General features: G+C 43.8%; 1 protein-coding gene across 1 annotated transcript in view; it reads left to right on the forward strand.

Annotated features, from left to right (window-relative positions):
* Nucleotides 1-21,323: 21,323 nt before the first annotated feature.
* SLC38A3 (solute carrier family 38 member 3) overlaps nucleotides 21,324-24,634 on the forward strand; it is a 297,440-nt gene continuing 294,129 nt past the window's right edge. Inside the window, exon 1 of the mRNA XM_086938804.1 lies at nucleotides 21,324-21,459. The gene's annotated coding sequence lies outside the window, so the exon portion shown is untranslated. The remainder of the gene's footprint in view (nucleotides 21,460-24,634) is intronic.

The following is a 24,634-nucleotide window of genomic DNA, read 5'->3' on the forward strand; positions in this document are numbered from 1 at the left end:
CTAAACGGCAATGTGGAAGGTGACATTCCGGCAACAACAACCAGGCGGGGAAACGGTACCAAGTCAACATTGGACTATTTCATCTGTGAATTTGATCTCTTTGAATCATTTGATCATTTACACACAATTTTTACAGAGGAGAGTGATCACGCTCAGTTACATCTAACCTCTAATTGGATAGCTTCTCCTACCCCGACCTGTCACATAATTCACCAAGAAAGCTGTGTCAATATTAATCCCACCCAACGGAGCATATTCTGGAATTCTCAAGCCCTAGATCTAATCAGCTCTTTAATTCCTATCTTGCCAGTATTAACTGATGCTTATTCCTTAGATCCAATTACCAACTTTGAATACACAATTAATAAACTAAAAAATATACTCTTAGATGGATTAACAAAAAAGGCCAACGCAAATAACAACAGAAAACACATAGGAAACAGAGTGTGTAATTCATCATTGGCAAAAAAACTAAACAAGCTAATCAGAGCACAATTCCTGAAGTTCTCTCTATCCACCAAGTCGGACATAAATAGACTAAAGAACAAACTAAGAAGAGAGAAAAACGGCAAGAAAAAGAAATTCCATGATAAAAACTGGATTGATATCCAGAAAGCCTCAAAGAGCCATAATCAAAAAGAATACTGGGCGTTAATTGCTACTATAACAGGGACAAAAAAGAAACTACAACCAATCCCTGTTACACCCCAAGACTGGGAAATTTATTTGACAGACCTATACAAAACCAATTTGAACGTCACAGAAGTGTCTGATGCTGCTACGAGTCGAGTCGAAAAAATAAGCTTGATTGATAACACCACACCATTTTCAATTGAATTGCACATAAAGAACGCAAGAGCTACAGGTGCATCAGGTCCAGATCAAATTCCCATTAAAGTACTGCAAGCTAATCCAAAAGAATGGAGCCAAATGTTGTGCCCCCTCTTCAATCATCTGTTTAAAATACAGCAAGTTCCAAAATCTTGGCAGGGGAGCATTATCATTCCAATCTTTAAGAAAGGAAACAAGAACGTTGCAGGCAATTACCGCCAGATAGCATTGATGGATGCTACGGGAAAGATCTTTGCAGCTGAAGTACTGGATCGTTTAAAAACATGGGCATTTTCTGAAGGTATTATACCGATGGTACAAGCAGGATTCCGGCCCAATCATTCAGTAATTGATAACATCGCAACTTTGCAGACCATATTGGATAAGTACACAGGACGGAGATCTCAAACTGTGTATGCGGCATACATAGACTATTCAACAGCTTTCGATCGGGTTGATCGACCCACATTATGGAAAAAGCTAAGAATCCTTGGAATTCCGGAACAACTGTTACAAATAATAATTAGTCTTCACTCTAAAACGTGGTGTCAAGTACAAATGGGAGGAAAAAAAGGCTATACTAAACAAATCACAACAGATAATGGACTTAAGCAAGGCTGCTTGCTGGCACCAATACTTTTTTCACTATATCTGAGTGATTTACCAAGTTTTCTCCAAAAAAGCTCCAGTTCTCCGCCGAAAATAGCTGCACAGAGCATACATGCGCTACTCTATGCTGACGACATAGTGATGTTCGATCTCACTCCCTTCGGCCTTCAAGAACTTCTATGTATTTTATACAACTATTCTAGGAACAACTACTTAATACCCAACTTAACCAAAACGAAAATCGTGGCCTTTACTGGTCGAATCAAAAAAGGGGTTAGGTATTGCTGGAAGTTGGGAAACGAGAAAATCGAACAGGTAGAGGAATATACCTACTTAGGTAGAATTTTTGCAAAATCACTAAAGAATTCAAATCAAATAACTAACTTAAAAAGAAAGTCGCAAATGCATGCTGGAGCACTGGCAAGACTATATTCGGCAACCGGGACAAAACACTTTGCATCAATGATAAAGGTTTTTAAAGTAAAAATTCCATCAGTCCTATCATATTCCACGGAATATATACCAATGAAGCAATGGTCGTTCATGGACCAGGAAGAGGGAAAAATCCTAAAGAAAATGATGAAAGTCTCTGCCTCAATCCCAGTACAAGCTCTAAGGCTGGAGTTTTCAATCACTAGCTCATATGCGACTGCAGTTGCAAATGTGATACGGTGGACCTTCAACCTTCTTCATGCAAAAAGTGATACTTTACGAGCATTGCTCAAGAAAGAGATATTTGAAACTGAGTCCTTTTACCAGACCTTCTCTCGAAACATGGCTAAAGCGCTTGATCTTGCACAAATTAATCTGGATATTTTACGATCTTGGACAGTTGCTCAGTTGAAATTGTTTTTAAAATGTTTTACACCCAAATTTAGTTATGAGACTGATTTTGCACATTGTAATGCGCTATCACTATATAAACCATTTACAGCAATTATTGAATATAAAAAGGAGCCAGTATACGTAGGTCTTACATTAACTCACGGGGCAAGACGGGCAATAATGATGCTTCGTCTGGGCATCCTTCCTTTACAGACTTTTACCTACAAATGGACTCTAGGAGGCACAACGATGTGTTCTTTGTGTCTAGGGGGAGATCAGACAATTGAACATTTATTGTTTGTATGTTCCAACTCATTAGTAGTATCGGCAAGATCCAGATACCTAAGACCAATTTACTGCAAATGTAGAATAGTTACTGTAAAAGAACTGCTCGTACTATGTAAACATTCACCTAATGAATTTGTGTGCTATAATCTTTTTAAATTTCTAAAAGCAACCTTGAACATGTTTTAACTTTATGAATTTTAAATCAGATCGTTGAAGTGTATTTTATTTTTGTAAAATTATTTTTAAAAAAATTTGTGGTCCTCGATTGAGTACCAAAACAAATAAACATACTTGACTTGACTTGACTGTATCAATGTTAATAAAAAATTTTAACTGTATATTAAATGTGAGTATATGTTGTACTCTAATAATGTAATGATTCATAAACCAAATCCAGTGTACATTAAATTAGAGTAGGTGTTGCACACTAATAACATAAAAATTAATATTCCTACTGCATTCTACATAAAATGTTAATATGTGCTGTACACTAATTAATTAGAATAGATTATTCCAACTGTACTCTACAGTAAATTTGAGTTGGTGTAATGTTATATATGTATAATTTCCTTTAATTCATTAAATGTAAAATAGTGATATTTTTTATCCTGTAGAACTAGGTACCAAAAATTCAAAAATGACCCTGAACCCTACAAATACTCCTTTACCCAAAATCAGAACACTGACCCAGAACCCCAAAAATATACCTTTACCTAAAAACTGAAAACTGACCCAGAACCCAACAATGACCCCTTTACCCACAAACTGAAAACTGTCCCTGAACACAACAAATACCCCTTTACCCAAAAACTAAAAACTGACCCTGAACCCAACAAATACCCCTTTCCGCAAAAACTAAAAACTGACCCTGAACCCAACAAATACCCCTTTCCCCAAAAACTAAAAACTGACCCTGAACCCAACAAATACCCCTTTACCCAAAAACATAAAAACTGACCCTGAACCCTAAAAAACTACCCCTTTACCCATAAACTAAAAACTGACCCAGAACCCTAAAAATATTACTTTACCCAAAAACTGAAAACTGACCCTGAACCCAACAAATACCCCTTTACCCAAAAACTAAAAACTGACCCAGAACCCTAAAAATATGACTTTACCCAAAAACTGAAAACTGACCCTGAACCCAACAAATACCCCTTTACCCAAAAACTGAAAACTGACCCTGAACCCAACAAATACCCCTTTACCCAAAAACTAAAAACTGACCCTTAACTCAACAAATACCCCTTTACCCAAAAACTAAAGACTGACCCTTAACTCAACAAATACCCCTTTACCCAAAAACTGAAAACTGACCCAGAACCCAACAAATACCCCTTTACCCAAAAACTGAAAACTGACCCTGAACTCTAAAAAATACCCCTTTAGCCAAAAACTAAAAACTTACCCAGAACTCAAAAAATACCCCTTTACCCAAAAACTAAAAACTAACCCTGAACCCTAAAAATAGCCCTTTACCCAAAAACTGAAAACTGACCCTGAACCCAACAAAAACCCATTTATTAAAAAACTGAAAACTGACCCAGAACCAAACAAATACCCCTTTACCCAAAAACTAAAAACTGACCCTGAACCCAACAAACAGCCCTTTACCAAAAAACTAAAAACTGACCCTGAACCCAAAAAATACCCCTTTACCCAAAAACTGAAAACTGACCCTGAACCCAACAATGACCCCTTTACCCACAAACTGAAAACTGACCCTGAACACAACAAATACCCCTTTACCCACAAACTGAAAACTGACCCTGAACCCAACAAACTACCCCTTTACCCAAAAACTGAAAACTGACCCTGAACCCAACAAATACCCCTTTAACCAAAAACTGAAAACTGACCCTGAACCCAACAAATACCCCTTTAACCAAAAACTTAAAACTGACCCTGAACCCAATAAATACCCCTTTTCCCAAAAAACTGAAAACTGACCCTGAACCCAACTAATACCCCTTAACTTAAAAACAATTGATTAGTAAATAATTATATGTAGTATATGATCTTCATTCATTAATAAATTTGTTCACATTAATTACCAATTTACTCAAATATAAAAATATACCTAAAAATTTAAATATAAAATAATTATTATGACATTACTTCACACCTTTATCCCCTATAAACACCAAAAACAACTCCTAAACCTATATATTAATTTTAAAAATGTCTTAAAAAATAAATTTAAAATAAGCCAAAACTTAATATATGTAAAATTAATTAAAGTAATTATTATAATAAACTAATTATTATCATTTAATTCCCAATTATTTAGTTATTCATAATATAGACTATGTGTTCTTAATAAATTCATGATTTAAATGTATTTATATCCCAATTATGTATAATGTAAGAATATAGCTTAACATATATTATTTATATATTTTTTTTAAATAACTTCCCACACTTATCCCCTATAAACCCAATAACCCGCTCATAAACCATGAAATGTTTTAATATAATATTTTTTTACAACATCTTTCGAATAATAACTTTCCTGTTCCCCCAGCTTTTTAATTTAGGATCCTGTCAGTAATAGCGCCAAGAAACGGCAGGTATACGTGCGCTCTATAAGAAATTTTACATTCAAAATTCAAATTGTTAAAATGCGAGAAAAAAAATGTATACCTGTCCAAAAAATTAAGTACATTATTATAAATTATTATTTAAAATTAATTATTTACCAATTAATTATTAATTAATTATTTTGACTATATAATCTTAATTAATTAACTAATTAATTATAAATAATTACCAATTAGGTATAATTTTTGAATATTTTATAACATTTATTATTTAATTAATTAATTATTACATTACTTCCCACCCTTATCCCCTATAAACCCAATAACCCGCTCCTAAACTTTGAATAGTTGTTTTAAAAAAAATATTTTTTATAAATTTATAAATACAAAATAAACATGTATCTACATTAAATTATTTAAGTATATAATTATGATTTCTTAATTAATATTAATTAATTACCAATTAATTAGTAATTAATAATATTGACTATATGATCTTAATTAATTAACTAATTAATTATAAATAATTAACAATTAGGTATAATTTAGTATTATTTAATAACATATATTAATTTATTATTTATAAATTACTTCCCACCCTTATCCCCTATAAACCCAATAACCCGCTCCTAAACCTAGATATGTTTTTTTAAATAATTTATTTATAATTGTTTTATTTATAATAATACACCTTTTTTAATACATTTTATATACAATGATTTTACTTTTTCCTATACTATTGATTATTTCCATTACTACACGATATTTTTTTTTTAACGATATTTTGTTACACGATATTTTTTTGGGGGATATTTTTGAATACTTACCTATTCCCATATTTTTGTATCCGATATTTTTGCTTACCTATATTTTTGACCTTCGATATTTTGACTTCGATATTTTGTCTTTCCGATATTTTTTTTCGATATTTTGTCTGATTACCATTCAACAGTACTGGCTCTGCAACCCTTTTCAGTGTCAGAAGCAATGAGAAGGTAATCTACATATTGGAGCAGGACATTACATCAGGGAAGTGTGAGGGAGTCCAATTGGGCTTTCAAAGCTTAGCTATATATACTAGGGCTCGCAGTATAACCCTGAGGAGCTCGACAAAATCTAACGCTTCTGCCAGCTAGTGTAAAACAAGTGCCTGCTGTCTGGATGGATCGGAATACTGAAGAATGCATTTTTCAGATCAATGACAGAAAGGAATTTAGCAGAGGAAGGAATCATTGTCAGAAGGGCAGTAATGTCAGGGACCACCGGTTACTGAGGAACCACTATTTTACTAACCTTGTGCAAGTCAATCACAAAATGATAAACGTCTGGATGATCATCAGAGGAACCCGAAGGTGCCCTCTTAAGAATGGGATTAATAGGGCTATTACACATGTTAGCAGTCGTCTCTTCAACGACTCCTGACGTAATCAGGTCCTGTATAATTTGCAACACAACTCACTCCCCTGCTTGCAGTATTTTATACTGAGGAATACGAGGCAAAATGGCATTGTCTTTAATTTTAATGGAAACTGGAGATATCTGTAAAAGTTCTAATTCCGTGTCATATGTTGCCCACAACATTGGCGACACGTCCTTAAATTCAGCAGGGAGGGGTGCCTCTTTGGACAGACACAGCTTAGTGCTGACCACATTTGGACCCTTTGTCATATAAACACCTTCTGGTGAACAATAAATGGTTGCGTGCAACTTCTTTAACAAATCTAAGCCCATCAGATTTTCTCCGCAATTAGACGTCAACAAAAATGGTGAATCCACAGTAAAAGGACCAATAGTCAATGTAAGAGGCTTGGAAACGGGGCTCACAACCGGTACACCAGAAAATCCTACTGAACGTTATTATGGGCAGCCAGAGCTGCCCCGGGGATCAGTGAATGGGAAATAGAGCTATTCATTGCACCTGTATCCACCAAAAATTCCGTAGCTGAGCCATGCAAATCTGCAGTAACGTAAGGACCTGATCTACAGGAATCTGAAACGGTTTCTCACTCTGTCCCTGGCTGTCCTAGCTGTGAGACATTCCTGTTACCTCATCTATATCATAGTCATCATGATAATACTGTCCGCCCCTATTGCCATCAAAGTAGTTACCGTCAGGACGGTCCTGTGGGGCTGCGTCTTGCTGAGCTCTGTCCTGTCCACCAGCTCTATGATCCAGTCCATGAGAACCTTGTCCTCTCTGGGCTGCGACTCTCTGCAACAACACCAGACACTCCCCATGCCAATGTCCCTCCTCCTTACAATAAGCACACTGGTTAGGCCCTACAGGCGTAGTATTATGACAAGTACGAGGTAGCTGTCAGGCTGTACCACCACGTCCTCTACCATTTCCTCAAGAAACCTGCTGCAACAAAACTTTTGTCTTCAATTCTTTGTGCTTTTTCTCCACCTTCTCTTTCTCCTCATTTTCCCTGTGCTCATAATACTGTGCCATACTCAATAATACAGAAGGGGAGGAGGTGGTCCAAGTGCTCTCCGAGGCCTGCAATCGAGTCGCGATCCAGGAAGCAGGTTAGTAACAAATTTATTACCGAACAATTGGACACCTCCCTCCACCAACAAATCCCGTCCGCTATAATCCCAAAACACGTCTTTAAATCGAGTGAATAAATCAGACACACTCTCATCTTTCTTCTGATGACATGCTATTATCTTGTCAGAATCTACCATTCTCTGTGGACTAAGAGAGTGCATATAGGTAATAATTCATTCAGGCAAAGCCAGTATCTCAGCCGTAGGCTTCTCACCAGGCTTCCTCTCCTGGTGCAATGCATTAATCTGATCCCAGGTACCACCCAATTCCACAACGTGGTTCTGTGTGTACACCTGCCTCCAAATATCAATGGGCACTAGTAAACCAAAGAACATTTCAATATCCGCAAGCGTCATCACTGTCGAAGAAGTGGCCTCTTTCAATTCCTTATAATATGCAGTAGGGTTTTTCCAAGGGTCAGGTATCTGAGTCTTAAGGGACAAAATCTCACTCCTTTTCCGTGGAGTATAAACCCACTGTTCTTGGAAACAGGACTCTGCCCTTGGTCTAATAACAGTATTCTGCTGATCTCATAGCTTCGGTAGTCCAGGTTGATATATGGGACGGACTTCTCTCATCAAAAACTGGGATACTGTCTTCGGGCTCTTCTCATGCAGCCTACTTCGATAAGCGACCAGCGTTGAGACATTACCAAAAACCTCACCAGGTGCCATAGCAGCAGTATAGACATGGTTCTTAATATCATAAATAATCTGGGGTGCTACATCATTGAAACACTGTTCCCACAATCCAATCAAAGTAGCCAATATGTGCTTAAGGGCATGCTGCTGCTCAAACGACTCTTAGTCTTTTATCACACTCCACACATCTTCCACACTGTAAATCGGGTTACGAGCCCACTGAGCGGCCTGATTGGGTACCTCCATTTTCTCTTTATCTCCCACATTAGATTGTATCAATATCCACCCCAGTCGTTCCCTATCCCTAACAGTCGCCCAGTCTCCGTCCTCTAGTCAGCGTACAGGAGTTCCACTACTCAGTAATGTCGGGGAATGGAGGAACAGGGAAGGAGTAGTAATAGAAGGAACAGGCACCAACGTCGCTAGTGACTGTGTCGTAGGTGTGAGGGCTGGTGATAGAAATGCCGAAACAATAGGCGTATCAGGGAGACTGGCAGTCATAGTAGCCACAGAAGGCAAAGTCAAAGAAAGGATGCTAGGCGCGTGGCTGCACCAGCTTGATCAGCAGTAGAAGAAACAGAAGCAGAAGAGACAGAAGGTACAAATGACTGAGGCTGTGGGATAGCAGGATATATTTTCTGCGGGCGTATGGGGTGGAGGTAGAGTATCTAACAATTCCTCCACAAGTGTATCATTTTCTTCTCGGGCAACATAAGACTTTTCACATTGCAACCAAAATTTCCTATCAGCACACTCTATTCCTTTTTCTATTTTCTCTCTATCATGCGCTATAGCTTTCTGACTCACTGTCTGCATTCTACCCTTCCGGGCCTTTTTCTCTGATTTCATTTGTCTCTGTTTAGCTTCCTTTTGCCATGTTCTGAGGGAATCAAACATTGACTGCCTACTCCTTTTCACAAACAATTTTTGCTGCTGAAACTTAATTTTCTGTTCGGCAAAAGTGCCTGTCAACGGCCACTGCAACTCGACATTGCCCCTCGAATGTTTGTGTCATAACGTACTAAATATAATAGGGCCAAGGCATGTTTTACGTACATGTCAACATTTGGAGTGCTTTCTGAGATGCTGGCTGACTTTCTTCCAAACAAGCATCAGCAGATCAACAACGAAAGCCCAAGTAAAACACTTCACTAAGGCACAGCATTTTCAAAAGAAAACAAGTTTACTATGTATATCTAGCAGATATTTGCAAATATCCTCATCAAAGTCCGTTCAAAAATCTCATCAAATACAAATCAAAAAATGGTACCATGTTCATCAGGAAGTCAAACAAATTCAAGTGCTTGTCCAAAGACTGTCTCAGACTGGGTCAAATACAAACCAAAATGGCGCCATATCCACAAAGAACCAAAGCAAACTCACCTGGTGCACACAGGTCAAACAAATGTATCCTCCACTGCCGACTCTTCAAAACAAATGTTCAGATCCAAGGGTTTTGCTGTTCAGGTCCTCAGTCGGGAGGATCACTGGACGAGGCCCTGCCAGGTCAGATGGACGGGTCTGCTGTGAGTTCAAGACTCTCTCGTGCAGGGATCCGTGATCTGCCCATCAGACCCGACGTGGCCCCGACCTCCTCAACCGTCCACAGGCAAGGATTGGTCACCTGATGGAGTACCTGTTCGGGTGCCAAATGAAGGAAGTGACCCGATTAGGGCCACCCTGGTCACTCGCAACCACTTCTCAGCCTTCCTAGCAAATTAAGAGTCGGTCAGACAGTAGAGATTACAAACCAAAGGTATTTATTAGAGGTATACTTAAGTGGAGTCTGGTCTGACCAGTCTCCTTAGATTACTGCAGAAGGATTGACCTCCGCCAATGTGGTAACAGATAATGTACATCTTCAGAACCACTAAAGACATGCCCAGATTGGAAATTTTCAGTTGGTAGCTGGTGAACAAAGGAGAAAAAGAAGGATGAGTTGCCATCCCGGGACTGGGTACATGCTATCTCAGCGTCAAGGTTACTCTGCCTGTGCCCGCCGCTCTAAGGGTGGGAGCAGGCCTATCTAATGCGAAAGGTATAAAATGACAAAAACAGTCTATTCATTAGTACAGCGAAGCTCAACCATGGAGAATTACAAAAATATTATCTCAGCTGCTTTCTGCTGTAATATAATGTAATGTAAATTGATACTTGTATAGCGCACTACTCACCCGCAAGGGTCTCAAGGCGCTTGTACGAATACCGCTGTGGAACCCATCCTGGCTTTCCCTGTGAGGCGCCCACTCCAGGGCACCCCCAAGGTGGAGGCCAGGCATCCTTAGCGTTGTGGGGGCCGTTGTGGAGATTAAGCAAGCTATTGCCCAGAGTTGCAGAGTGTGACTCTATGATTGGAATAGGCACCGAGGCGAGAATTATCAGGTCCGTGGAATTTTGAGCCCAAGGCCCGCCGAGGCGGGGAATTGAACCCTGGTCCCGGGCTAGACCTCCGCATCAGGGTCTGCCGCTCTAATCATTGAGCCACACTTCTCCACTAAGGTGAAGAACTGCTGAGGTAGACAGAATAAGAAAGAAGGAACTAGCAATAGGCTAGGGGTTCCATTAGTGCACAGGACCTTCTGGTTGTCACAGGCCCATAACGTGCCTGTAGCAGGACTCTTAGGGATTACAAACACCCAGGATAGGTTGTACCCTCTGTTCAACTGGCCAGGGAAGCGTGGAGACACAGAGTGGTTCCAGTGGCATAGCTGGGGTGGGGCAGTGTGGGCAGACCGCCCCAGGCGGCACGAGTTTTGGGGGCCGTGGGAGGCCCCCCATCCTCAGCTCTAACCTGCTGTGTTGTGGCCCCAAGAATCGGCAGCAACTCCTCCCCCTGCTCCTACCTGTGGCCGCCGCGGCGCCATGAATCCTACCTCACCGTTCTTCCATTAAGTTGCCGCAGGCAGCAAACGCAGGGGCCACCACAGGCGGCCTGAGGCCTAGTTACGCCACTGAGTGGTTCTGTAGACTTGTCTCGCTTGCCAGGCGAGTGGTAAGATACCTCTTTCAATATATCTTCTACCACAACTCTGACTCATCTCAAACATATTGCTACTACTCTTTCCATTGAACTACCCTATTTCTCACCCTATACCTCTATCAATATACCTCTACATCCACTCTCTCATTAATCTCAAACCCCATACCACTACTATGACCCCCAAAATAGCCCTTTCTAAACTCTCCCCTACACTACCCCTCCTTGCACCATCTGACATCTTTTTTTACTATACTGATCGCCAAAACAAGCCTTTCTAAACACTTCCCACTGATTCTTCCCCTCCACATCCCTTTTTTCTCATCCCAAGCCTCCTACTACTGCTATGACGTCCCCCAAAAAAATATATATATGTATATATATATACATATAAATCCTTCACTCTTCTATCCCTTTTCAATCAAAATAACAGACTAACATATCCACTAATCAAATTTCATATTTCACTAAACTAAATCACTGCTAATCCTTTATGGGTTCTGAGTAGCATGCTATTTGCCGAAAAAAGCGCTAAAACACCTTATTAGGGGTAGCAAGCACTAAATAAATGCAACTCTTTTTCCCTTTTCTATCCCTCCGCTATCCTTCTCAATACAAATAACTGACTAATATCCACCACTCAAATTACTTTCGTATTTCACCATACTAATTCACCACTATTCATTTATGGGTCCCGGAGTAGCGTGCTACTTGCCCCAAAAGTGATTCAATATCCCAACAGGGGTAACAAGCGCTATATAAATGCAAAACTTTTTCCCTCCTCTATCCCTCTGCTATCCTTCAGAATCCAAATATCTGATAAACATTTCATCCACCACTCAAATTACTTTCATATTTCACTATGCTAATTCAACACTAATCCTTTAATGGGTTCCGGAGTAAGATGCTACTCGCCAAAAAAGTACTCAACACCCCAACATGGGTAACAAGTGCTATATAAATGCAAACTTTTTTCCCTCCTCTATCCCTCCACTATCCTTCTCAATCCAAATAACTGATTAATATCCACCACTCAAATTACTTGCATATTTCACTATACTGATTGACCACTAATCCTTCTCGGGTTCCGAAGTATTGTAGTACTTGCCGAAAAAGCGCTTTGATGCCTCGTCAGGGGTATTAAGCACAATATAAATGCAATTACAAAACAATACAATACTTTTTTATTGGGTATATTTGCAAATATAATGATAATGAATTACAAAGACATAACAAATAAATTCAACAGTTGCAAGATAAAGAATGTGGGTTATTATAGTTGCACTTAAAAAAAGAAATAAACATACATTTTAACTGGGATTACTTTAGAGTTTCCAAGTGGGCTGAAGCATCCCCTCATTAAAGAATGCAACACTGTAGCTAGCAGAGGCCTACTGCTTTCAGCCTTTAGTGGGACACCAGGCTCTCACCCTCTCTCTCCAGTAAACTCCAGTTCACTCCAGTTTTTGAAGGTCCTTCAAATGATGGTTTCTCTTAATCCCCGACACAATTACCCAGTGGGGGCTGGTTTAGGTTCACTGGGCAAAGAAACGGCTCTGGGGTAAGCATGGTGAATGGGGCTTGTTACACAGAATCCAGGTCCCCGCCTTTTATTTGTTTGCCACGAACAACCTAGAAAAACTCCAAACCATGCCATCAAGGAGGAGAAAACATGCGTGTGGGACTCCCATGGCTCCAATCCCGGCTCCCATTCTTCTACATGTGATGTGCCCCTGGGCGCATACTGTTTTCTCGATATTCCTGATCAGGTCCCTTGCGTGCAGAATAGGGTATTAAAGTGCCAGACCAGGAGGTGGGTAAATACCCGCGCCGCTGAGCAGCCCTTTAAATGGAAATACATGAGCGCAGGTACTCACTATTAGGAGTATCTGTTTGCTCCTGGGAAGTGCCGGTACTCTACCATTAAATGCATAGCGGCAGTGCACAGAAGTGCAGGTACTCTCCCTTTCAAACTAAAGAAGTGCATATAATCAGCACCGGAGAGTACCTGCCTATTTAAACCACTAAATCCTGGACTATGGAGCACGAACGTGTACAAGCCACCCATTGTCCCAAAAATCTATTTCTTGTGGTGCTTCTTGGACCCAAATATTTTTAAATGTTACCGTCCACCAGATTACCAACATCTCCCCCCGTTTAGTTCCTGTCACGCTGTAATGTTTCTTTGTTTATTTTTTATTTATTTATAACGTTAAATATAGCGCGAACATGACCCTTACGGGTATCAGAGCGCTTTACAAAGATGAAGGCGACATGTAAAAGAATATCGTCTATCCCCCTGCACTCACCTCGGACACCTACATCGCGTCGCCAGGACCGGGCGGCCGGGGCGCCGGGAGACTGCAGAGCCATAGCGGGTTGACGAGTCAGGCTGGTTGGCGAAGGTGGGTGCCTGCAAAACCCCTCGACCTGGCTCTGGTCATTCCCCCGTCGCGTCGCCGGGACTGGGCGGCTGGTCCACCGGAGGATCCGGGAACCGGCTGAGTGCATCGTGCAACCGGCACCGGGGATTGCTGATCGGACCGCACTGCAGCAGAATGAATGACTAGCAGCGGCACCGGGGAGCTGTGAGTGGCCCCCCTCCCCCCGACGGCTCCAAGGCAGAGGCGTGGGTTGTTGCGCCGGCTGCTGCGATCGGCGGGGATCGGCGGGGACATCTTTGAAATCGCGGCGCCTTCGGAGGACGAACACCGGACCCCTCCCCCCCTACTCCTAGTCTTAGCAGATGCTGTGTGCTACACGGGGACCGGGGGTAGAGGCAACAACAACGGACCCCCTCCCATCGGCGGCAGCAGAGGGCACAGGCTTCAGCACCGGGACCAGCGCGGATAGTTGTGGACAAAGAAGTGCTGGAACTTTTCCACAACATAATCGGCGCGAAAAAGGAACAAGCCGCCCCTGCCCTCTGCGGACACCGGGCTGCATCTGACCATTGGCGGAGTCAGAACGGACGCTTGACTGCCTGCCTGGAGCCTCTCACCACCCTGAGACTGTGTGCATCGCGGGAGAGGACCGAGTCGCCCCTGCCCATGCATGAGTGAACGCTGAGGCGGACGTGAGAACACAGGGGAATTGTAATTAAGGGGAACAGGCAATCGGGAACCATGCAAAAAACGCCCATCGCGACGGTTAGAGGCTGCACCCCTGCTGCTCTGCCATGCACGATCATTATCCAGCAACCTGCTATGCACATTGAGGTTGTTTTCACTCTGGCTAGTCATGTGATAGATAACCTTACTATCAACATCGACGTGCTTGCTGAGTAGCACCCACAAATAAGGTATTTATTCTCCCCATTCGCTTGCACACATTTTTGAAAAACTTCCTTTGTTCAAAATGGCTGGAGCCATAAAACTGTAGTCATAAATCCCATCCTCTACCTTCTTCTGGTCACGAGGCTCCGCAATTTAACTCCCCCACACAAGACCTCCATAGCAGAGATAAGACTCCCTCCAGCAAGCTAGGGACTGGACTTGCCTGAATAGAAACTGAAACTGCACTTCCCTGCTCTCAAAGCAAAACAACAAAAAGAGGACTAACTATCTATCTTCACTATTTGGTGGCCATTTTAGATTGGTCTCTCTCCCCCTTGGGCGGCCATTTTGGACTAGTCATTCTCTCTATCCGACCATTCCCTAAGACCTGGCCTTGTTAGATAGCACACTTTACATAGCTTTTTATTTAAACCCTCATGTGACTAAGAGTCTACCTTTTATTGCAGTACTATACCTCTACTTGTATTTTGTACATTTTGTGTAACCTGCACAAACCTCACTCTTCTTACTAGTAATGTACAGTTCGCTACCTCAATTATTTCTGGCTGCTCGCTAATGTCATTTCTGCTTCAGGCAGCTTTTGGTTGCACTGGTACCTTGTATCAGTATATCATTCTTTGATTTGTTTATTGTACATTTTGTAATCTGCACCTATTTCACTTTTATGCCTGGAATGCAACGACTGATACCTCACATTTACCATCATGCAGCTTCTTGGTTGCACTGGTATCCTGTTCTCAGCACATCATTAGTACCACTCTTGTAGTTGTCTATTGTACATTTTTGTAAGCTGCGCCTATCACACCTTTATCCTGGAATTTCTCACTTTTTTCCCGGAATACACCGATTGATACCTCATATATTTACGTAGATTTTTGTACATTGTGTTAACTGTATCGTGTGCTACCTCATATACACTTACACCTTGCACTTTGTAATTCACCGTATATACCATATGCTACTATTGTGTATCAAGTGCGCTTGCATTTATTGACACTATGGTTTTAGGGCATGTGAGTCCCCATCCGAAATGGCCAGCTGGACTAGGAGTCTGCAAGACTTGTAGGGCGCCAGGCCAGTAGATATTTGTTGGTGTTGGAAATCGCTATGCATATAGTATATTCTCCGCACCCTGCCCTGAACACCTCTACTGATACTCTTAAGATGTTGAGGCTGGTTTGCACACCTAGGCTTTGCTAGTCCCAAACGGCACATTAGCTCTGATATCCTCACCTTAACGTCCGGACTATGTGCCCCCTTTATGCCCTTCTATTTCTCTTCTCCACCGCTTTCCCAGTAACACCTTCCTCTTATCCCCCCCACACTCCTTCGCCACTTTTCACCATCATGGCCACCCCCCGAGTTAAGGCGGGAACTAATTGCTACAAAATCATTTATCCTCCTAGCCTGTCTAAAGCCGCAACTAAACGATGGAAACATAACACTATTGAACGTTTCCCAGATTCCCTTTTTGTGGATCAATTTTACAATAGTCGTTTTGGGAGGCTAAAAAATGATTTCATTTTCTTTACTCATGACATCCCCTCCTGGTCCAACAGTTTTTACTATTCCCTCAACGTCACCTCCTCCTCCTCTATCCCCCATGGGAAAAAACTAAAAATTTCCCCCTCTGCTTGCTTCAAAGGTAACCTCACTATCTCACTCTACAACAATGGTACTGTCCTGATCCAAGGCACAGACAACTGCCTCTCGCTCTTTGACTGCCTCTTCCCCTCCTTACTCCCCTCCTCTGCAACCGGATTCCGCCATCACTCTCCTTCCAGCTCCACCCATTACTCCCTTTCTCCTCCACAGACCCCACCTCACTCCAATTGGCGGCTCCCTCGAGGAGCACAGGTCGGCCCCCTTCCCTCCCCCCCCCTTGTGACCTCCCCTCCTATTCCTCCCCCCTCACAGTATATCCCTTCACACATCATTTCAACCTTACCACAAGCCAATACGCTCCTCGTCCCATCTGCGCCATCCCGTTTCTCCAATCTCTTCTCCTCCCCCATCTTCCTTCCCATTACCCCCCTTTTTAGCCCACCTCTCCTCCGTCCCTCTCCCCAAGTGTACTTTCCTTATGCTCCCCTCACCCCTTCCATCCCTCCCCCTTACCCCCTCCTCCCCTCGTTATTCCCCCCATCCTCTCCTCAATCCCACCGCATCTCTCTCCTCCCCCCTACTCCGCCAGTAATGCTGCACTACTCCCCTTCCCCGCCCGGTAACCCCCTCCACTTCCCTCCCTCGGGCCCAGCAGAACCACTTCCTCTCTTCAACTCCCCTTTCTCCCAACACCCCTCACCTTTCCTGATGCCCGTTCCCTCGCAGCCACCTCTCCTAGCTGACAGGTCCTCCACAACCACCTCACCTCTTTTCCTCCCAAACCTCCTACAATCTCATGACGCCACACAGGCCTCCCCTCTCATTCTACCCAACTGCCGAGTTCCACACACCTCTCCCCCTAAATTTGTCCTTAATTCCTCGCCCTCTTGCAACACCAACATTGACAACTCTCCCTTAACCTCCGTTTCACTAACTCCCGCTCTCACCCACTACCCTTCCCCACTTATGAACCCCACACCCAAAATTACCTCCTTTCCTGCCACCTCTCCCTGCCTGCTACCACCCACTCCTCCCCCCCTTGTTTCAATAGAGCCACCCAACCTTCCCCAACCCAACCTTCCGTGCTCTGCCCCATTCTCACTGGAAAACACACTAGGCTCTCTTATCACCGCCATCTCCCAGCTTACAGCTGCCATTTCACTTTTAAGCTCTAAGATTGTCACCCCTTCTTGCACCGCTACTCCTTCCCAACTTCCCACGAGATGCACCTCGCCCCCTCACCCCAGTACAGCCAAGCTTAACCTATCATCGGGAAACTCTGTTAACTCACTCAAGCCCTTGAGCGCCACCCCTCCTCAACTGACATACCCTAGCAACCCCACTATCTACGCCATTCCGATCATCACCTCTGTCAGAACAAAGCATCCACCTAAACCCCCCCGAGCACCCCCTCATAAGTACCATATCCCGATCACCCTTCAGAGCCCTAGTGCCCCCGTCACCAAAACAGTCTTGACAGAGCTGCGCTGCATGCTTCACAACTGCAGATCTGCAGTAAAACACAAACTTGAAATCTCCGATACCATCACCCTTCATAATATTGACATGCTCTTCCTCACAGAGACCTGGTTCAAAGATACATCTCACTCTATATTTGATCTCCTATTACCCACAGGCTACTCTTTACTTAGGAATGACAGAACTGGCAACACGGGGGGAGGTGTTGCAGTCATCTTTAGAAACACCCTCCAACTCAAGGCCTCTCCTAACAGCTCCTCCAAAACTTTTGAATGCCTTTCTCTTGAGCTTCAATTGCAACACCGCTCACCCCTCAGATTCCATGTCATTTACCGCCCGCCTCGTAGTGGCCCTTCGTTTATGGATGAACTCACCGACTTTATCAGCGACCAATACTCGCGAAGTGACAATCAGACCTTCGTGGGTGACTTCAATCTCCACTGGGGAGTACCGCAAGACTCCTCTGCGAACTCACTGGCCACTTTCCTATCTACTAACGATCTTATCCAACACTGCACGGAATCAACCCATTCTAAGGGCGCAATCCTGGACCTTGTTATATCTAAAGCAGGCATGCTTTCTACCACTACCCCAATTCATGTAGATTGGTCTGACCACCTCCTCATCCCATTCTCTCTTCAACTTTCACACTCTATAACTCTTGGCCAACCCAAGAGGGCCATCTCATGGTTCCGGGATGCAAAAAATATTGATGTCGGTCCCCTCTGTGAATCAGCCTTGCTATCCCTTCCAAGGCTCGACCCGAACCTAGATGTTGACGAACTCACCTCTCAAAGCCTCACAGTTCTTGCAGCTGAAATTAATAAAGTCGCTCCACTCAAAAGCAAAAGGTTAAGGCCCACTCCCTCAGCACCTTGGTTCAACAAATCCCTTTATGAGGAAAGGAAGCAGCTAAGATCCCTGGAGAAACAATGGAGGCAAGTGCCCTCCTCCGACAATCTGGCCAAGCTTCGCTCAGCAAGATCCAAGTACCACAAGCACATCTTCCTTGGGAAAGCGACACACTTCAAAACCCTCCTTGATTCCGCCAAAAATAGACCCAAAAAACTATTTGATCTCATCAAAATGCCTAACGGCTCTCCCCCAACCTCCAAGGTGGATGATTCTACAAAGAGAGCTGCAGATTTTGCTATTTTCTTTGATGAAAAAGTGAAATCACTTGTGGATCAGGTCGCTCATCCTACCCCTCCAGAGGAGCGCAAATCCTCAGCCATTTGGCAGAGCTTTGACCCTATATCTGAAGATGCCCTTCTCAAGTGCATACGAGAAACGAAGCCATCCAACCATTCTCTCGACCCTATCCCCAGTGCCATTGCCATTGACTTCTATACCCATTCCCTCTCCTATTGGACCACTCTGATCAACCTCTCCCTCTGGCAAGGCTCCCTTCCTGCCTCCTTCAAAACTGGGCAGGTCACCCCTCTTCTGAAAAAACCCACTGCAGATGCGAATGACCTCAATAACTACCGCCCCATCACTAACCTTCCCTTTCTTGCGAAGATCACAGAAAGATGTGTAGCAAAACAACTCTCCTGTCATATCAAGGACAATGACCTTCTAGACCACTGTCAGTCCGGCTTCATCCAAAACTGCAGCACTGAAACAGCCCTACTGCAAGTGGTTGATGACGCGTTGAGGATACTTGATTCAGGGGGGTCCTGTCTGCTAATTCTCCTTGACCTTTCCGCAGCCTTTGACACTGTCAATCACAATACCCTCCTCAATATTCTTCAACAGAGAATGGGCATGGAGGGCACTGTGCTTAAATGGTTTGCATCCTTCCTTTCTGGCAGATCCCAAATGATCAAAATAGCGAACAGTCTTTCACCTCCTGTGGCGGTAGGTCAAGGTGTTCCCCAAGGCTCGATACTTGCTCCCACACTGTTCAATCTCTATTTAGAACCACTGGGAAATCTCCTAAGTAAATCCGGGATTCACTATCATCTTTATGCTGACGACACTCAACTCTACCTCAAGATTGCCTCTACTCACGATCTTTCCATCCTAAGCTCCACTCTCGACTCCATTCAAAACTGGATGTCAACTCATCAACTGATTCTGAATCCCTCCAAAACTGAATTCCTCCTCTTCTCCTCCTCACTCTCTCCTCCCCCGGTTCAATCATGGATGGATCAGATGAATCTACTAAACAATAAACCCATCATTGTCGACAGCGCCAAATCCCTTGGTGTCATACTAGACAAAAAACTTAATCTAATTCCCCACATCAATTCCATTGCGAAATCAGCTCGATACCAACTGCGCCTTCTTTGGGGAATCCGTCGCTTCTTCGCGGAGCGGGACCTTATAACCCTGGTGCAAGCACTGGTCCTCTCCAGACTCGACTACTGCAATTCTCTTCTTACTGGCCTCCCCAAATCCCACGTGTCCCCACTTAAGTCTGTTTTCCACTCAGCAACTCGTTTCATTTATGGGGCCAAAAGAAGCGATCACATCACACCGATGTTATCTACCCTCCGCTGGCTTCCCTTGGAGGCTAGAGCTATCTACAAGACCGCTTGTATCACCCACAAAGCCCTGCACTCCTCTTCTCCTCTCTACCTGGCGAATAAACTGAAACTCTCTGGAGGTTCTAGACCTTCACGCAATGCGGAGAATCTACTGCTTGAACCTCCCACTTTCAAGAAGGAAAGAACGATGGCCCAATCATTTTCAGGCAACGCAGTGAGAATCTGGAACTCATTGCCGCCTCAGCTCCGGACCACAGCCTCCTCCCAGGCCTTTAAAAGGGACCTCAAAGCTCTCCTCCTCCAGAGACACCTCCAAAAGTAACTCTCTTCTGTCTGTAGGAAGATCTCCCACTACTGATAATTTCTACTTCTCATGTCCATGAAAGTGCCTTCCCAGTGTGTTCTTGCGGTTAGAGTGTTTGCCTTTTATTGCAGTATTATCCATGTACTTGTGTTTGGTACCCTCTTGCAACTTGCACTCACCACTTTGCCCCTGTAACACACGGTTTGCTTCCTCTCACAGGTTTTTTACCTTTGATACTTGCACAAGTGCCACTTTTGCCTACGTAATCGTCTGTCCCTGTGCTTGAGTGTGTAACATATACTGCAGTATCATACCACAAATTATACTCTATTTTCTCTTGTAGCCTGCACACTTGTCACTTTTCCCTCCTGAGCACTTTTTACTACCTCATGTATTTTTGGTAGCCCACATTTTTACTACCTCATGTATTTTGTTTGCTCAAGAGTGTCACAATTACCTTGTCAACCTCATGTATTTTTGGTTTCTCACAATTTTTACTACCTCATGTACTCTTGGTTGCTCACAATTATCACTTTACCGTATGTAACATAACGAATGCCTCTGCAATCTGTTGCTCGTGTAACGTTCTCAGTTTGTATCTTTTCTGTTCCTATTGTGAAGCGCTCTGACACCTTCGGGTAAAGTCCGCGCTATATAAAATTGCATAAATAAAATAATAAATAAAATAAAAAATCAGTCGCACACGCCTCCCCGCGTCCTGCTTGCTCCTGTTTGGATCAAGCCTCTTTCCTCATCACCCCCCTCCTGCCCTCAGTGCCACAGTGCCTCCTCCGACCCCCTCCTCTGCTCCTGGAGGGGGAGGGGCGCTGCCTGCTGCCCGGCCGCCACACGCCGCGCGGGGCGGGGCCAGGCTCCTCGAAGCCTCACCTCCCTGCGCAAGTATGAGCACCCGAGCGGCAGGAATAGCACACAGTGCCCGCCCGCCTCGCAGCTCTGCCGGATGAACACACCGGGCTCACTGAAGGGCTGAGACAAAGAGGCTGCAGAGAGCCGGCATGTAAGTAGCCCATTCACGGCCTTGGCTTCGCCTCTGCGCTGGGTTTAAAAGCTCTCTGTGCAGGTCCCTCACCTAACAGATCGCTGGGTAGAAACTTTGGAAGTTTACGCCAAGTTGATTGCAACTGAGCCATGTTTAATGGCGAGAGCTATAATCCCGCCGTCTATCCATTCATCTATCCATCCATCCATCCATCCTTGCCTACGTGCCCGTCTACATGGCATCTACCCACCACACTCTATCTGCTGTGAAATATCTCACTGATTGTTTATACCGTGCTATATTAACTATTTACAGCTCACACGCACTGGGAGAATGCGTCTTGGCGCTATGCTTTTTATATATTAAGCAACCCCTTTTCAAACCCCGACATTGCCTGACACATGTGATCCGCGTTTCGGTGCAACAGACTCTTTTCTGTGTATAAACAGGTCTGTGTCTGTTTCGGCATATGCCTTTGTATATATCATTTCAGTCTGTACATTTGCCTTAATGCCCAGCCACGCCAATCTGGCTAGTTTCTTTCTGCCCCTCTCTAACTGTGCAACAACCTTACAGTCTGTTCTGTATCGACCCACCTGTCTCTATGCTGGGTTAACGATATTTGTTGAAACTCAAGTCCACAGTTCTGAAAGGCTTCTTGGCGCTATCATAGCATGTTTCCCGGGCAGAAGGCTGTGCTCGTCTGAATGGACCTCTGAGCTGCTGTGGCACCTCCGACCCCACTAAATCCTCAGACTCCCACTTCATTACCAACCATGCCCTCCGCGTGGACAGACTTATAGCGCCTTGGTCCGTTTTTGTCGTGGGTTCCGGCACCCTCACACGTTTTACAGCTAGCCATAAACTTCCAGTGCTGAAGTTCACGTGTCTGCCGAGTACCCTACCTTCTAAGAATCTCTCGCGATCTAAAAAGGGTACTTCTGATATGTAGGGAATTATTCTGTAGCGCTTACTTTGGTCAGAATGGTAATCGTTGCTTGGCGCTATATCTCAGAACTTTCCAACCAACACGTTCTTTTCCCCTTTACTGTTTTCGCTCTGAAACCAAACCTGTCGGGGGGCTACCCCTATTTTAAGCCAACTGTGTTCCTATTTTTAACGTTAAAACTGTAGAAAGGCGTATGTTATGCTCGTTTAATATATGTGTTTATGTGGGGACTTAAGGCTAGATTCACCGCCATGGAGAACAGCACAAACGAGGCAGAACTGTGTTTAAATATATTCGCGATGACAGTGGAGACCTCCAGGGAAGGTCTGAACCGGAGACGGCATCTCAGCCGGCCCCGGAGACGCGAGGATGAGGCGGACAGCTGCCCGAGCCCCCAGCCATGTGCTCGGCTCCCCGCTTCGTTTCCACTGGAAAGGGGCTGCTGCAACCCCCCTCCCTCCCCGGCTCACATGTCTCTCCCTCATCCCAGTAGAGGGTTTGTGGGGGAGGGAGAGCCGTGCGCCTTAATCCGAACCCCTGCGCTATGGTTTTTTATTTTAATCATGTGTGTACTCGTTTTGACGGTGAAGTAGTTGTTTAGTAATCTCATAATCCTGACAAAATTGAACAGTGTAAATCTTGGGAAGGCGCTTCCCACCTGAGAAGGCCTAAAAGATTTTGATTTAGAGCTCATAGTGGCACGAGCACGTCTGCAGAATTTACCAGGTGGAATCCGACCGAGGTATATGTCTAACTATTCAACCATTCAGCCTTCCGACTCGCACACCTACCTGTTCATCTATCCGCATGCTTATCCGTGTATGCATCCACCTATTCATCCGTCCGTCTATACATCCTGCAGTTAATACATCAATGTGTCTTCCATCCATTCAGCCACCTATATTTTAATTTCTCCATCTGTCTTGCCAACAATTTATCAATTTATTAATCCATCCATTCACTTGATGTACAAATGATTTGTGACTACATCTATCAGATAGTCATCCATTCCACCCAATGTTTAATCGCTCCACCTGCCGGTCAGCCTATACACCCATCTAAAAATCCATCACTCACCGACCAAGCACCTTTTGTGTGTTTGATGTGCAGCCAGCGACCAGCCAGTTTCCAGGCCATTGGCAGTGGCGACAACAACCGAAGTCTTTTTTTTGAGGCAGAGATAAACCAAGAGATGGATAATTTGACAATGTTATTAATAAACTGCATGATTACTTAAAATCTTTACAGTATAAGATAAAAAAGAAAAAAGTAACTTGATGAACGTCCCGACTCCCCCCCCTCACATGTCCCATCCACTTATGAAAGTGAATATCACTTTAAGTTAAAATACTAACATGTTGGTGGAGAAGCGTGGCTCAGTGGTTAGAGGCGGCAGACCCGGAAGCTGAGATCGGTCCTGGACCAGGGTTTGATTCCCCGCCTCGGCGGGTCTCAGGCTCAAAATTCCACAGAGTTGACAATTCTCGCTCCGGTGCCTACTCGACTCTGGGCAATAGCTTGCTTAATCTCCACTACGGCCCCTCGGGGCGGGATGCCTGGCTTTCACCTTGTGGATACCCGGCCGGTGCATCTCACAGGGGAATACCAGGACGGGTTCCCTAAGCAAGCGCCTTGAGACCCCTGGGTTAAAGTGCGCTATATAAATTGAAGCACATTTACACACACACCTGTTTAGCTGTCCAAAACAGAGTTCTTTTAAAAGAGATGGAAACTCTAGAGGATTTGCCTTAGGCTTCTCTGAGTGACTTGAGCATCCCTCTCCACACTCACAACACTCCTGTACAGGAGAACGGATGACTTCCTGAAAAACTGGGAAGTTATTTTTACAGACAAGTGGGTTGTAAATATTGTTTGTCTTGGTTATGCTATAGTCTTCATGCAAAAATCACCAACAATGCTACCAAACATCAACTTTACAGGAAGGACCAATCACAGATCCTGCACTGATTATTGTATTATTCTCCTTTGTGTCATTTGTATGTGAATCGTGCGATTATTCATGTTTTGTATTAATACTTGATGTTGATATTTGATTTTTGACCTTCCTTCCACCCTTTTGTAAAGCGCTCTGATATCCTTCGGGATCTTGTTTGCGCTATATATAACTACGTAAATAAAATAAATTAATAGACCCTTATTCACCCATTTATCACTCAATCCATCATTCACCCACCTGCACCTATCTATTCATGTGTCCATCTGCCCATCGGCTATACCATGAGA

Source organism: Lissotriton vulgaris, chromosome 9 (genome assembly GCF_964263255.1).
Source record: "Lissotriton vulgaris chromosome 9, aLisVul1.2, whole genome shotgun sequence".
Taxonomy (NCBI): Eukaryota; Metazoa; Chordata; class Amphibia; order Caudata; family Salamandridae; genus Lissotriton; species Lissotriton vulgaris.